The sequence below is a fragment of the Megalops cyprinoides genome, chromosome 23 (genome assembly GCF_013368585.1).
Source record: "Megalops cyprinoides isolate fMegCyp1 chromosome 23, fMegCyp1.pri, whole genome shotgun sequence".
NCBI lineage: Eukaryota > Metazoa > Chordata > Actinopteri > Elopiformes > Megalopidae > Megalops > Megalops cyprinoides.
Genome location: NC_050605.1, coordinates 3,334,379 through 3,348,230, shown reverse-complemented (window position 1 = coordinate 3,348,230; position 13,852 = coordinate 3,334,379). Strand labels below are relative to the sequence as shown.

The following is a 13,852-nucleotide window of genomic DNA, read 5'->3' as shown; positions in this document are numbered from 1 at the left end:
TCTGTGTATCTTAGACCAGGTAGTGATACAATTATACATCTGTGCTGTCTCTAACAACTGGTAACTGTACTCTCTCAGTGCTAGTAGCTCGTCTCCAGCAGCTGATAACAGTAGTGACATTGCTGGTAGTTGTCTGTCTGTAACAGCAGATAGTGATAGTAGTGATAGGGTGTCCGCACAGCTCTAACAGCTGGTAATGGTGCTCAGTCAGCACTGGTAGCTGGCCTCTAACAGCTATAACATTAGCGCTAGCACTGTGTCCCTAACAGCAGATATCCTGTCAGTGCTGATAGCTGGTAGCTGACTTCTAACAGCTGTAACTGTAGCATTAGCTTTGGCAGCTGTCCGTGTCTCTAACAGTAGATACTCTATCAGTGCTGGTAGCTGGTAGCTAGCCTCTAACAGCAGTAGCGTTAGCGTTAGCGCGTGCAGCCACCTGCGTCCCTGACAGCCAATAACAGTATGCTGCACTGCGGCAGAGGGGTGTAGCGGCTCAGCCGCGGTCCCAGCGAGGGCCAATTTTCATACCAATCGCCGTGCATCGCTCCCAGAGCCTAGCAACGCTCAGCTGACCAGCCCAGCAGTGTCTGAGGGGAACGCTCTCATTAGGCCTCAGATGCCAGGTGTTCGAAGGCTGGCGGGCTCGCTACAACCTCAGCTGTTGGGAGGTAAATGGACCCACCAAAGGTCAGCTTTGTTGTTTATGTGCAGATGACATTTTTCGTGTTTAGTACATGAGAAAGAAAGGTAAGGAGAGATGGTGGCACTTCTCTGAATCATTAAGAATGGCTTTTAATGTTCCCTGTGTAAAGGTCAGGGAGGAGGCTGGGCTTATTTCAGAGACCCGGTGGTAACGGCAAGCTGGGATCTGCCCTTCGCAGAACCCCCCCCAATCCCCCCCCCCTCCGATGTCCTCTCCACTGCCCAATCGATCGCCCAATACCACGGTGTGCTTAAAAGGAGAGCGAGCTAATAAGACTCCCATTAGCGTTAAAATAGATTATCATTGCTCCTCGGAGCCAGCGGGCGGGTGCTCTGTAACAAGGACGGATGCAGACAATTCGGTCCTCGGCAGAGAATTGTGGGTAAGCGATGACATCACCGGGGAGCACCCCGTCTCTGCCGCCTCTGAAGGTGGCTGACGAGATCAGCTCAGCCGTTTTGCTTCTGTCTGATTTGATAAAGGTGGCGTTATCAACATCAGCGCTCTATCCATAATCACAGCAAAGCTGCTGTCTGGCAGGTAGTCAGCAGCTCATGTGTGGAGAGCGAGAGGTGCATCAATCAGGTAATCAGTGCCTAGAGATTAGCTTGCCTCCGTTAAAGGATGCAGCTGTCCCATTTTTGCTGAAATTCACTATCCTGTCACCAAGGTAGGACTTGTTATTGAAACACTGGTGGATGCAAGGTCAAAGATTACAAAGTATATATGAACAGATCCAGAAATATGTTTATCTATGGTTTGTTTGATAGGGATAAATGTAAGTGCATGTTGATATGTTGGTACATAATAAGATTATAGTATTTATTGTAGTTGTGTAGCGTAGTATTATGATATGTAGTGTTATAGTATAACTCTTGTTCATGCATTAACGAACATGGTACTAGCAGATTTCCTTGCAAACAAACGCACGTCCACCCTTGTAACATTGAAGCTCTTGACAAGAGCATGAGGCATAACTGTTTGGGCAGGAAGCTCGCCATGGAGCAGGGAGAGGTCTTCAAGGCCTTCAGAGATGTAAGGACCTCTGACAACCAATGAGTGACCGCTTGCAACCGCTGAAGGACCGCTAACGACCATTAGCATCTCGCACTCGACCACGTGGGTCCTGGACCGTAGAATGTGTTGTAACCGTGACCAGGGACCGAAGCGGAATACTCGGAATTTGTTCCGTGGGCTGATGCATGGACACAGTGAGGTGATGCAGATGCTGTACTGGTTTTGGACCAGTGGAAACTCCCACGTTCTGTCTCCTTGTTGCGCTTGTATGTGAGGCTTTTCCTGTGGCTCCTGGGAGCAGTCTCACAGCACAGGGGCTTTCACTGTTAAGATGAAACGGCAGGTAGCTGCAGTCTGGCCCCCTCCATTGTACAGCACTGGCATTTACAAGGCATTTATGGCCTTCTAGGGGCTCTGGGGGAGCAGGCTGCACAAGCATGTGGAGGGGAACACTGTGTGTGCGTGTGTGTGTATGTGTGTGCTTGTGTGTATGTGTGTGCGCGTGTGTGTGCGTGTGTGTGCGTGTGTGTCTGTGTCTGTGTGTGTGTGTGTGTGTGTGTGTGTGTGTGTGTGTGTGTGCGTGTGTGTCTGTGTCTGTGTGTGTGCACGCACGTGGGCATGAGTGTGAGAGGGCTTCCAAATGAGGGTATAATGTACAGTGGTTAAGAGCAAGTGTGTGTGTGCGTGTGAGCAAACATAGGGGTCTCAGTGGGAAAAGTTCAGGAAATAGAAAGAAGGAGAAAAGGCAGAGGAGGGGTGGCTCAGCCAGGGGGTGGGGCGTGAGGGGGTCCCATTCCTCAAAGGTTCGTTTGGTCTCTGTTCTTGCGCATTGCAGTTTCTCCTCACACTCCACACAGCATGCGTGCTCTGCAGGCGCTGCACTGATGACCAGCCGTCAGTGTGCAGGCATTTAATGAATTAAAATGCCTCTCCACGCACGGCGTCCCTCTTGTATATGTGAGCGCAGTCGCGTCCGAAGCGCACTGTGGTAGTCTGCGCTGCTCAGGGCATATCTGCTGCTGCTGCCATTCTGTGGCCGCTGTTCAGCTTTCAGGCATACTTCTTTTTTTTTCCTCTCATTATTATTTGCTTGTTTTTGTCATTTCTCATGATTTGTTTGCGGTGTAACCAAGGAAATTCGCCATAATCACAGAAAGATGAAGTGAAGATGCTGACCCAAATAGTTTCAGCCTGCAAAAAAAAAAAAAAGAAAGAAAAATGCCCTCATTGGTCGTGAGTCACTGAAGGATCGAGTCCATCTGTCATGTCGCATCCAGGAAAGGGGAAGAGCCGCTGTTCTTGTCAATTTAGGGAGAGAAAGGGCGGGAGACAGACAGAGAGAGAACCCTCCATGAACTGGGAAGGGGAGGAGGAGCCAAGCATCCCATCCAATCACAAGCGAAAGCGAGGGGGTGACAGAATGACATTGAATGCAGTGTGTTGCGACTTACGTAAGCGCTCATTAGGGAGAGAGGAGTTAACACGGGGGCGCTGACAGACATATACCAGTCACATTAAATTAATAGGACTGAATGCCCAATTTGCCTAAGATGAATGTGTGTGGTCTTGTTTAGTGATCTCTGATTGGCTGGTAATTCTCTGTCAATCGCCTGGCTGGTGTGGGCTAATTGCACAGCAGTCTGACCTCCTCCAGCACTGTGTCATTCTTTGTTTTCTGATACAGAGAAAAGCTCGTTAACAGACCTCCCAGAGTAACTTGCTGTGGTGCACTCTCCCCCTGTCTTCACTACAGCAGAGAGAGACAGACAGGTTGGCTTCAGACTGACAGTTGGTTGAGATGGAAAGAGGAGAGAGAAAGAGATCAAGAGAGGAGGGCGGGACGGACGAGTGGCTTAGGGCAGTGTTAATTCATCATTAAGCGGAATGCACACGTGCACTCATACACATGTGCATGTACGCGCACACACATATATACGCACACAAGACAGGCACACGTACAAACACACACGTGTGCACACGCCTTTGACTCTGAGCTGTGTGTTTGGAGAACTGCTGGTATGGATCCCAGTCTCCGAGTCCGGATGCCCTCTTGTTACCCATTCTGTAGTCTGAGCACGTGCAGAGTAAAGGGGGGTAGGAGGGGGGCTGGCCCAGGAGTCCGCCGGTGATGCTGGCCGCGCTCGCTAATTTGAAGTTGGGAGACGAGTGAGTGAGCGAGCAAGCGTGAGAACGTGCAAGTGGAGAGAGAGAGAGAGGGAGAGGGGGAGAGAGGGAGAGAAGGAGAGAGACAGTGCCGGAGAAGCAGGCAGCCTGATCAGTCTCCCGCAGTAGCTGCTCTCTGAAGAAGATGCCTGCTGTTGACCCAGCGTGCGGCGGTTGATAATCCTGCGAGCGGACCCACCGCCCCACCTCCCGGCTGAGGGAGCAGAGACGGAGACAGAGAAAGAGCGTCACAGGCTGGCTTCAGGAGCACGGATGCATGAACTTCTGCATGGGCTTGCTGCTCTGCTTGGATATCCCTGGATATCTTCTTTTTCCTCATTTTGCGCGAATGTGGTGAGAGCGCCTCTGAGAACAATGCGCTGAGGAGTGACGCGCTCTCACTCTGAGCACACTCCTGTCCGAGGATTATCGCTTCCGATCATCCCAGTAACAGCTGGATCTGAGAGACCCCCCCCATACCCACCTTTCTCCAGGCATCTCACCGATTCCCAGCCAGATCAGCAGCACTCATCAGTTTATTCAGAGACATCCTCCTGATGCTCAAACGGAGAAGCAGAAGAAGAGTTTTCTGGGGTTTTGATCTGAAGAAGACCTCCCTGAATGCTGTCTAGGGTCTGAAGAAGAGGAGGAGGAGGGGTGAGGACAGGAAGAGGAAGAGGAAAGTTTAAGTAAGCCAACACCTCCCCTTCATGCTCCTCCCGCTCCGGGTCGGGTTCCTCCTGTGAGGGTCCCGCAGGAGCTGGTCGCTGGCCTGAGGTTCAGGGGACCAGGAGGGCGGGCAGGGGGCCGGGATGTGGCCGGCGGGGGGCCACGCCAGGCATGAGACCCGCGGGACCTCCAGGACGCGCCCTGGTCGTCGCCGCCCAGCCGCCCAGTGAAGATGCAGGTGCTCCAGATCGTGAAGGAGCTGGTGTCCCCCTCCCGACGCAGGGCGGCGAGCCGGCACGGAGGTGTGTGCCCATGAGTATGTGTGTGTCTGTGTGTATGTATGTGTCTGTCTGTGTATCTGTGAGTTTGTGTGTGTGTGTACGTGTGTGTGTGTGTGCGCGTGCGTGCATGCATGTATGAGTGTGTGGCTGTACCTGTGTCTCAGCGCAGTTAATACCTGCTTTAGGCAGCTCCTCAGGACATGTCCTTGCCTCAGCTCTCTGAGTTACCCTGAAACTAAATTAGTGAGTCAGTCAGGCTATTCTTTACCCATGTAGATCCTCTACAGAAAGTGGTGCTGTCTGTAGACATCACAAGCTGGCAGAATTCAACTTGTGTTTGCAGTGCTAACATTTGCCATTTGTGTGTTCCTCTGTCATATCAGACACACCTGTTTGAGCCTGTGGCTGACTTCCAAAGTGTCCTGCAATCCTCGTCATTTCAGTTGAAATGTCATCAGCAGGAGAGAACTGCAGATACAGTGGCTTTACATTCACTTGTAGGCGGGTACAGTGGCGTATAGCCCCGAATATTTTAAGCCTAGCTCCAAATATTTTCACCCTGAAAAAGGAGGTGTGTATAGCAAAACAACAGACAAACTGTGTAACCGAGCTGAACTTGACTTGCAGCGTCCGAAGGTGTGGTAATATTTATTTATTCTGAAGGTAGATGTAACCTTCCCAACCTACCAATGCCGATCTCCCTTCAAAAAAAAAAAGACAAGCCCCAGGCAAACTTGACTTAGCCCCCTAGATCTTTTCAATAGCTAGAAATGTCCCTGGGCGGGTAAATCTAGAGGGGCTAATTCTACACACACACACAGGCAAAAGGCAAAAAGGAATCCTGGGCGCTAATGAAGGTGAAGAAATCTGATTGAATTCATTTCAGTATTCAGATGAATCCAGGCATAGTTTGCCCAACTGCTGAAGGAGGACGCTTAAACGTCAGAAGTAGTTCGGTTCTTTTTCAAGTTCGCTAATTACTGGATTGTATAATCATTTTGAACCAGGATGTTCTGTTCAACTTTCTATTAAGGGGAGACTGTGTGTTCCAAAATGTACAATGAGTCCCAGCAAGCATCACAGTAGGGTCTGTACCTCTCAGGAGTCCTTGCTGTTAGCATAGAATATCAGTTCTAGTATGTGAAGATATTTTGGAGAAATTATATTGTGCTACGTATACATATGTACAGTATTGTGAGTGTATGTGTACGTGGGGGGAGGGGTGTGCATCATATACATTATATATCATATATATTAGACATCTGTGTCTATATTACTCTGATTATATTTACCCATGTGTATGTAGATAGCAGTGAATCAATTGTAATGATTATGCAGTATATATTAAAACCAGTAGTCCCTGATCTGATCAGGCACGGTAATGCACTCTCATGTCGTTCAGTACTAATTAAATACTGCAGACCGACAGCAATTCTTTTAATTACATCATTGCCTCCTGTGGGACTTTGATGTAGCCGCGCACAGACCTGTCTGTTTCTAATTAATCTGTATGGGTCGTTCTCATGCTGATCTGCATTACAGTCAATCCTTGACTGCTCAATCCAGTCTGCACCAGAGGCCGGTGCAAAGGTGTGTCTTGTGAGAGTGTGTAAAACAAGGAGAAGAACCTCAATTGAAAAAGGCAGTGTTCACTCCATGGAATATCCTCCTTGAATAAGGCACTTTTGACCCTAGTGGATTGTTTCATTTAACACACATGCCTTTTGCACTGTATGGTGCAACATGGTTGATTGGGGATACAGGGAGAAGGTGTGGAGCATCGCTGCACCCTCACTCCAAAAAGAACCGAGCTGTGTTGCTGTGGTACAGGAGATGTGGGAAGCAGGTATGTCCTGTGGATCACACTCCTCATGGATAATGAATGGTGGATGATTCAGCAGGAACAGGTGAAAAGGTGATTCGTATATTCCTGCTTCGGAGTCTCAGTTCATGCATGTGTGTGTGCGTGCGCGTGTGCGTGCGTGTGTGTGCGTGTGTGTGCGTGTGTGTGCGTGTGTATGCGTGTGTATGCGTGCATGTGTGTGCGTGTGTGTGTGTGTGTGTACCGGGGGGAGTGGTGGCCGGACCATTAGACTTCGCCGGAACTTGAGAGACAAGAAGATTAGCTTTTTCCATTTCCGCTGTGTTCTGCATGGTTGGAGATAGTACAGAGGTAATTGCACAGTGACAGAGACAATGCCCATGTCCAGAACAGCAAAGTGGCGGTGCTGCTCGTGCAAGAACCCTCCACAACACCGTGCCAGCTGCCTACTCACAAATACACGCTCTGCAAAATAAACATACAGCGATCTCCCCCCGCTAAGACGATCGTGAAGTGGCGTGGTTCCTAACAGCATTAAATACAGTAATTTTCCCCAGGTACCCACAGGTATACTCCATGCTATTGGTGATACACAGAGAGTCCCTGCCATTTGAAATGAATGTGTGGCATTTTTCTGTTTCTCTTGGGTGGCTCCCGTCCAGAGCATGTTGTTCGTGAAGCTGATATTTCCACTCCTGCAGGAGATGTGGAGGTAGAAGGAAAGAGACTGAGTGGGTGTGCTGCACCTATGAGAGACTTTAGCAGAACTAAAAGAAAGAACACATGCATAGCTCATATTCTTGCAAAAAAAATGCCCCTGGCTTCCAGAATATTTATTCAAGTGCTTCTGTCTATATTATATGTAAGGCTTCTGTTACTTTCTCATTTTGGAAAGAGAAGGAGTTGTAGTGCATGCATAATGTATAAGTTCCATCCTTACTGTATGTGAATGTCTAAATGGAATCTCAGTTTTAGTGGCACCTTAGGGAATATTAGAATATATTTAATTGGTTTGGATGATGTGGGAAAAGATTTTTGCAGAATGGCCTTATGAGAGCCTCCATGGTGATATGTTATTCAGTTTCAGCATTGAGTAATTTTTTCAGGTGGGAGCATTACAATTTTCATTACAACTTTTGTGTGGTTATATTCATTTTTACAGGGTGAATTGCTCTCATATTTGCTGGAAGAAGCAGACACTCTTATGTTGTTTATTGATTTAAATGTCCACTTTGACCATAAGCATCTTTTATATATTCTTTTTTATCACAGTATAGTCATTTTTAAAAAGACACCAACAGAGGCCGTCTGGGTACGTAAAAACATATTTAAGAAAATCAAACACTACAGTCTCAGTCTTGAGGGCATTTCTTGCGCCAGCAAAAGATTTTAGTAAACTGGGCACAGTAGGTATGCTGAGCAAGAGTACATTTCTCTGGTGTGGCATGGCAGGGAATATTTCAAACATAGTTTTCATGGTTGCATTTTACAGTGGGGGAAGGGGACAGAAGGATCATGTAATATCACCCCTGGTAGAAAAATCATAGGGCGATTAGTGAGGACCACTCCGTGCTTCAAACCGTGTAATTAGGGTGCCATTCCTGGGAGCTGTGAACAGAAGCAGCGTTGTTATACGGTAGATTATCGATTACAAGGCCGATAAACCACGATTCAGTTCAGCAGCTCCGTAGCCTCCATATTAATTTTCCACCCGTAAGGGCCTTTGAAAAGGAACTCTCCCTCACGAAGGCTCTCGGCTGAGTGGGCTCGATAACTCAGGAGTCTTAAGGCAGGTGAGCACCCCCTCCCCAACCGCCACGACCGTGAACCAGAATTCTCAGAAAGTCAAGCACGCTCTTCTAGTTTGATCTTTATTTCATCTCACAGACAGCGGGAGTTGCGTTTTTTAAGCGGCAGGTTATCCAGGAGATGCTGCCTTGAGCCGGAATAGCGGCGGCGTTTGTTGTTGCCGGTTCAGAAGCTTTGCAGCAGCGTGAAGTGTGAGGCATTATGGGATCCGGGCAAAATCTTGCTGTTGTTGTTTTTTAGGCTCATGTTGAGGAGGTGCACTTTGAAGTCAGCGGATGGCATTTATTGTATCGGAGTATTTATTTTATGGCTCCCGGGCTTGAATATATGTGATGGGGACAAATGCACAGCATTGACACTAGAGCCAATACGTTCTCCATCATTTGGCTTTTCTCTTTTTTGTCCTTTTAATCTTCTTCTTTTAGCCACACAAAGGCAGTGATATAGAAGCCAGTAGGCTAATAGGTTTAAAGCTTGTCTTTTTTCCCCCAGCAGAATCTTCCCCTTAATCAGCCCTGACTGTTGCCTGCAATCATTGCATTGTTGCAATTATCCATAGTTATGATTCCTCTTCATGCTGGATTCTGTCTGAATGCTGTGTCTCCTGATTATGTGCCATTCATACTTTTGTGTGTGTGTGTGCGTGTGCATGCGCGTGTGCGCGTGTGTGCATGTGCACGTGCGTGTGTTGTGTGCATGTTTGGGGAGGATTTGGCATTTTGGGGCCCTCACAGTAAGTGCTTCTGTCAAGGGTTAAAAGCAGTGCATGACTCCAAGCTGTTTCAGCAGCATAGTCCACTCTGGAATGGATCTACAATTTGCTTTCAGCCATAGAACCATTGCCTTTTGCTTTCTGTTAATTTTTGCCTTTTGGATTGATGGAGATGATGTGATAATGTACAGCCAGGCACCAAAGTTTTTCATTGTGCTGTTTTGGAGGCTGCAGGTTGAGTTCCAAGTTGGGGCATTGCGTCTCCACCCTTGAGGACGGTACCCTTCCATAGCGGTCTGGACATCTTTTGCCAAAATCCACTCGTCTCCTCAGACTGCATCCTGGCTACCATACCTAGTTAAAGCACATCTTTGCTTTTCTGGTACATTGCTGTAGGGTGGTACTGAAATTGTAGTTGAATTTTTCATAATTCAGTACTTACTCTATATTCAGTTTGGTGCTGGTTATTATAGCACTGGGGGAGGGATTGACATGTGGTCAGATGCAGTCTGTCATTTCCTGGATGTGCTGTTGTTCACATGGCTTTATTATCCGACCTTATGTACCTCATGTACCTTTGCTTTGTAAGTCACTCTGAATAAGAGCGTCTGCCAAGTGGTGAAGTGGAAATGGAAATGGTACCTGACCTGAATTGTGCCTGTTAATATCCAGCCACATGGTTATGTAAAAATGTTAGCTACCCAAGCCGTCTTGGACAGTGGTGACCAGTAAGCATATTTCTTGGAGAAGGTGAATGACCTGCCATTTGTATCAGCACTGAACAAAAATTAAATGGGTAACCTGTGAAATGGTGTGTGTGTGTGTGTGTGTGGGCTTAATTTGTTCATGAGGGCTGCCGAGCTCAAGTAGTCTGAGTAATTCTGAGCAGCGTCATAACCTTCAACTCTGACAGCTTAAATAATTAACGCAGAAGATGTTCTTTTTCTAAAAGCACTGTAATATTTTCTAGCCAGGGAATTCTGTTCCTTCAATTATTCAAATGACATCCAGGGGCCACCAAAGGGACGAAGTCAGAATATGCCGTCGCTGTAGTTCGTCAGCTAACTCATGAGATTGGGAGAAGCCTCTTAACATTTCTCACATTGTTTCAAAGGTGAGCATTGTAGAGAAATACGACAGACAGTGTGTTTAGGATTCGTTAGCCTCTGGAATTTTAGCCTGCATGTTTCTCATTTATAGGTAACTGGTTTCTCATTTATTTTGTTCTTGAGCTCAAACTTTCCTGGTTTGGGGGAATTGCTCGGTAACGAGCAGCTCCCAGCGTAGGAGGTGTGAATGAATGAAGTGGGGTGGCTTGAGTGACAGCGCCTATTTCTTTCTCCTCCGACCACACTGCTGTCACCAGTGTGTCATTACACCGGTGAGATGTGACAGGCGCAAGACGATGGCTGGTGGAACAATGGCTGTTCTTCAGATTAACACAAAAAAGTTGTTGCTACACACACTCACGCACACAAGCAGATACAAACTCATACACACAGACTCACACAAGCACACACACACACACATGCTCTGGCACTGACACTTACTGACTAGCAGGTGGGTGAGTTACGGCTCAGGTCTAGTCAAGGTAGCTGGTGGTTAAAAGCATGAAGCTGCGTTTCTGAATGGCCATCCATCACACCTTCTCAGTATCGATCTACTACAGTGTCCTTTAAACATGCTTGCTTTACTCTCTAGGTTGTAGCAAAAGTGAACTGCTCCCTTCCACAGAGGAGGAGAAATCCAGACTGTAGTTTACTAACTACCAGTGGCATACTTTATGCTTAGTTTGTGAAGAAAGAACAGCTGGGTTGTTAAATCATTCCATTTAGCAATGTCCTCGCTCCTTTCATCAGTCCAACCTCTTATCAGCAGTGGACATCCGCTCCAAAAGGATGAAACGGACTGTAGTCACACTGGACTCACCAGGCCTCAGAAAGCTGGCATACCATTACAATACTCATCAAACCGTTACAATACGCATCAAACCGTTACAATAGGCATCAAACCGTTACATTTCCCATCAGTGATGGTTTCACATGTTGCCACGTGGAGACAAAAGCCCCGCTTGTTTTTCATTGCGTGAGGCGAGGGAGAACAATGCCCCATTTGTCCCTCTGTTTCTCTTGCCACAGATAATTGTGTTGCTTTGCGATGTCTCTCTTCTGTGGCCGCAGACCAAAATATTTTGCCTTGAACAGCCGCGAGTCATTTCATGGGCCATTAAACGTGGTACAAAAAAAAATGGTGTCAGTATTGACAACATGGTAATTGGCACGGGCGTGGAAATGGAGACGGGATGAACCTCAGTTGAATTCGCGCTCCGCCAGTTTCCGCTCCCCGGGACAGTGGTCAGGCCCGGCGCAGGTCCACAGCGTTGATTAATCAGCTTCAGTTTCTCGGGGAATGCTGGTAAATGGGGGGCTTCCCATAGCCAAAGCAAGTCAGCACCACAGTCCATGTCCTCGTGGCACACTTCTGTCCACACCATTGCTTCAAAGACAACATGGCAAACAGAACAGAGGTATACTTTTCAGATTCACACATTTATTCTCCTTTATTCATGTTAAGTCAGCACTCATTTTTTTGTCTGAAGGGAATGTAGGCCTGTGTGGTCCTCTGGTGCTGATATATATTTGATATGACACGTAATATGTCATATTTCCCAACTCTTCACATTGTCCAGCTGGTGTTGCTGGCTGTGCTGTGCTTCTTTGAGGTGGGAGAGTGGTGGGGGGCGGGGTGAACATGTTGTTCCAAGCAAAGCGGAGGGGTTGCTGCCCGAGTTTCATTGGATGGACTCCTTGTCCAACTTCAAGGACAGACAAGCGGTCACATTGTCGTGGTCCTGGAGTGTGCCCTCATGAATTTTGATTTTTTGTGACGCTGAGAAATCATTTCTGAATGTGACACCACCGACCAAGATCATCACTGGTCCTCTGCTGTTTACTTTGAGCTGTAAATCCATGCAAATCTTCAACGCTTCAGTCTGAATAGTTTTTCCCTATATTTTTCCCTACTTGGTGAATGAGAAAAGGGCATTTCCACGCTTTTCTCAACCTCTTCATGTCTTTGTAGATCATGCTGTTTTGTTTCTTTAGCCTTGCAGAAACTACTTTGACAGTCTCTGAGACAAATGGCCTTTCTGTAAAGATTGCTGGCTTGCTGCTCAGCCTAAACCTGATGGGCCTTGGTCATTAGCAAGAGCTCTGAAACATGGAGTCAGCATTGGCTGTATCGTTATACGGTGCTTCCTGTAGAGATAAAGGGATGTGATAGAGAGCTATCTCTCGCTCTCTGTCTCACTCTCTCCCTCCTTTTTTCTGTCTCTCTCCCTCTTTTTCTCCCTTTCTCTTTTCTCCCTCTCTCTTTCTCTCCCCCCTCCTTCTTTCTTTCTCTCCCTGTCCCCCCCCCCCCCCCCCTCCCCCTCCTCGCCTGCTCTGGCCGCATCTCTGTCCCCGATCTCCTGGACGGCGTTCAGTAGCGCCTCTTGTTTAATCCTGGGTCAGGAATGCGGAGAGTGGGACCAGGGAGTGACGCGCCGCTGGGGACGGCCCGCTCCCGTAAACAAAAAGCATCATTGTGGTGGAGACCGTCCAGCATCCCGTTCCCCGCTCCCGCTTCTGAGCGTCAAGAAGGACGCCTCAGCACGGGCCATCCCCCTCTCTCTCTCTCTCTCTTTCTCTCTCTCTCTCTCTCTGTGCCTCTGTTCTCCTCTCTCTCCATCTCTCCCTCTTTCCTTCGCTCTCGTTCTCTGTAAGAGGTTCGCGTTTTCAGGCGAGAGAACGTTCCGTTCCGGGACGTGGTTCTGGAATGGGTTAAAGAGCTCGTTGGTTTGGTGCTCCGGTGTCACCGATGCGGACTAAAGTTCAGAGTCATCTCGAGGAGTGCTCGGAGAGCTTGAAGAGAGGTAGGAGAAGGCATCCCATACTCAGGCTAAGATTGGGTTAACAGATGTAGAATTAGGGGTAGGTGGTGTTAAAGGGTGGAGATCAGATCCACATGCATCAAAGTGCACCCAGTGTTCTCTTAAGTTATTTAACTGAGAGAAAAGTGCTGGATTTGTCTTTTCAAGTGTTTTTTAAAGGGAAATCTGTTTGGTGTTTGCATGGCATGTCCAACAAATGACTTTCCCCTTTCTATTGATTTCATGTTTTCAAGTATGATTCTACATATGTACATTTTACAGAGAATTTGCATTAAACTCCATTTCTATGTATGTATTCAACTTAGTATTAAATTAGATGTGGGCTGTTCCTGTCTATGTGTTCTGTGTGATGGATTGGTTTTTTAGTGTTACAGCTGGACCCTGTTCAAGCTTAACACTTACATACATCTCCCCAGTCCTTGAGTGTGATATGTCTGTGGAAGCATGTAGGTTAAGGCTAGATCAGGCTAGATTACATTAAGGCAAGGGGTGTTCCATGCTGGCTCAGCGGTGCAGAGCCATGGTCCCGGGGGTAGGACCTGTCTCCTGAATATAGCAGGCATGGCATGCTTCACCTGCACAGCTTCGTTAAGCAGGTATGACTGGTATGCTGGGCCAAGAGATGACGTAATGGAGCTGTCTGTTTCTGTGCCTGTCAGAGTGTGACATCTGTGGTGAGGGTGAGGGGGCACAGGGGGAGCTGGGGGTGGGGGGTCAGGAGAGAAGGGGGCTGGTAATTGAGCTG

General features: G+C 47.8%; 1 long non-coding RNA gene across 2 annotated transcripts in view; it reads left to right on the top strand.

Annotated features, from left to right (window-relative positions):
* The window catches only part of LOC118770242, a 48,389-nt gene that overhangs the window by 22,123 nt on the left and 12,414 nt on the right, over nucleotides 1-13,852 (top strand). Inside the window, exon 1 of one of the 2 annotated variants that reach the window (XR_005004549.1) lies at nucleotides 12,934-13,089. The exons of the other annotated variant lie outside the window; for it this stretch is intronic. This is a non-coding gene — a long non-coding RNA (uncharacterized LOC118770242). Of the gene's footprint in view, nucleotides 1-12,933; nucleotides 13,090-13,852 lie in introns of those variants that run through there. 2 annotated transcript variants of the gene reach the window in all.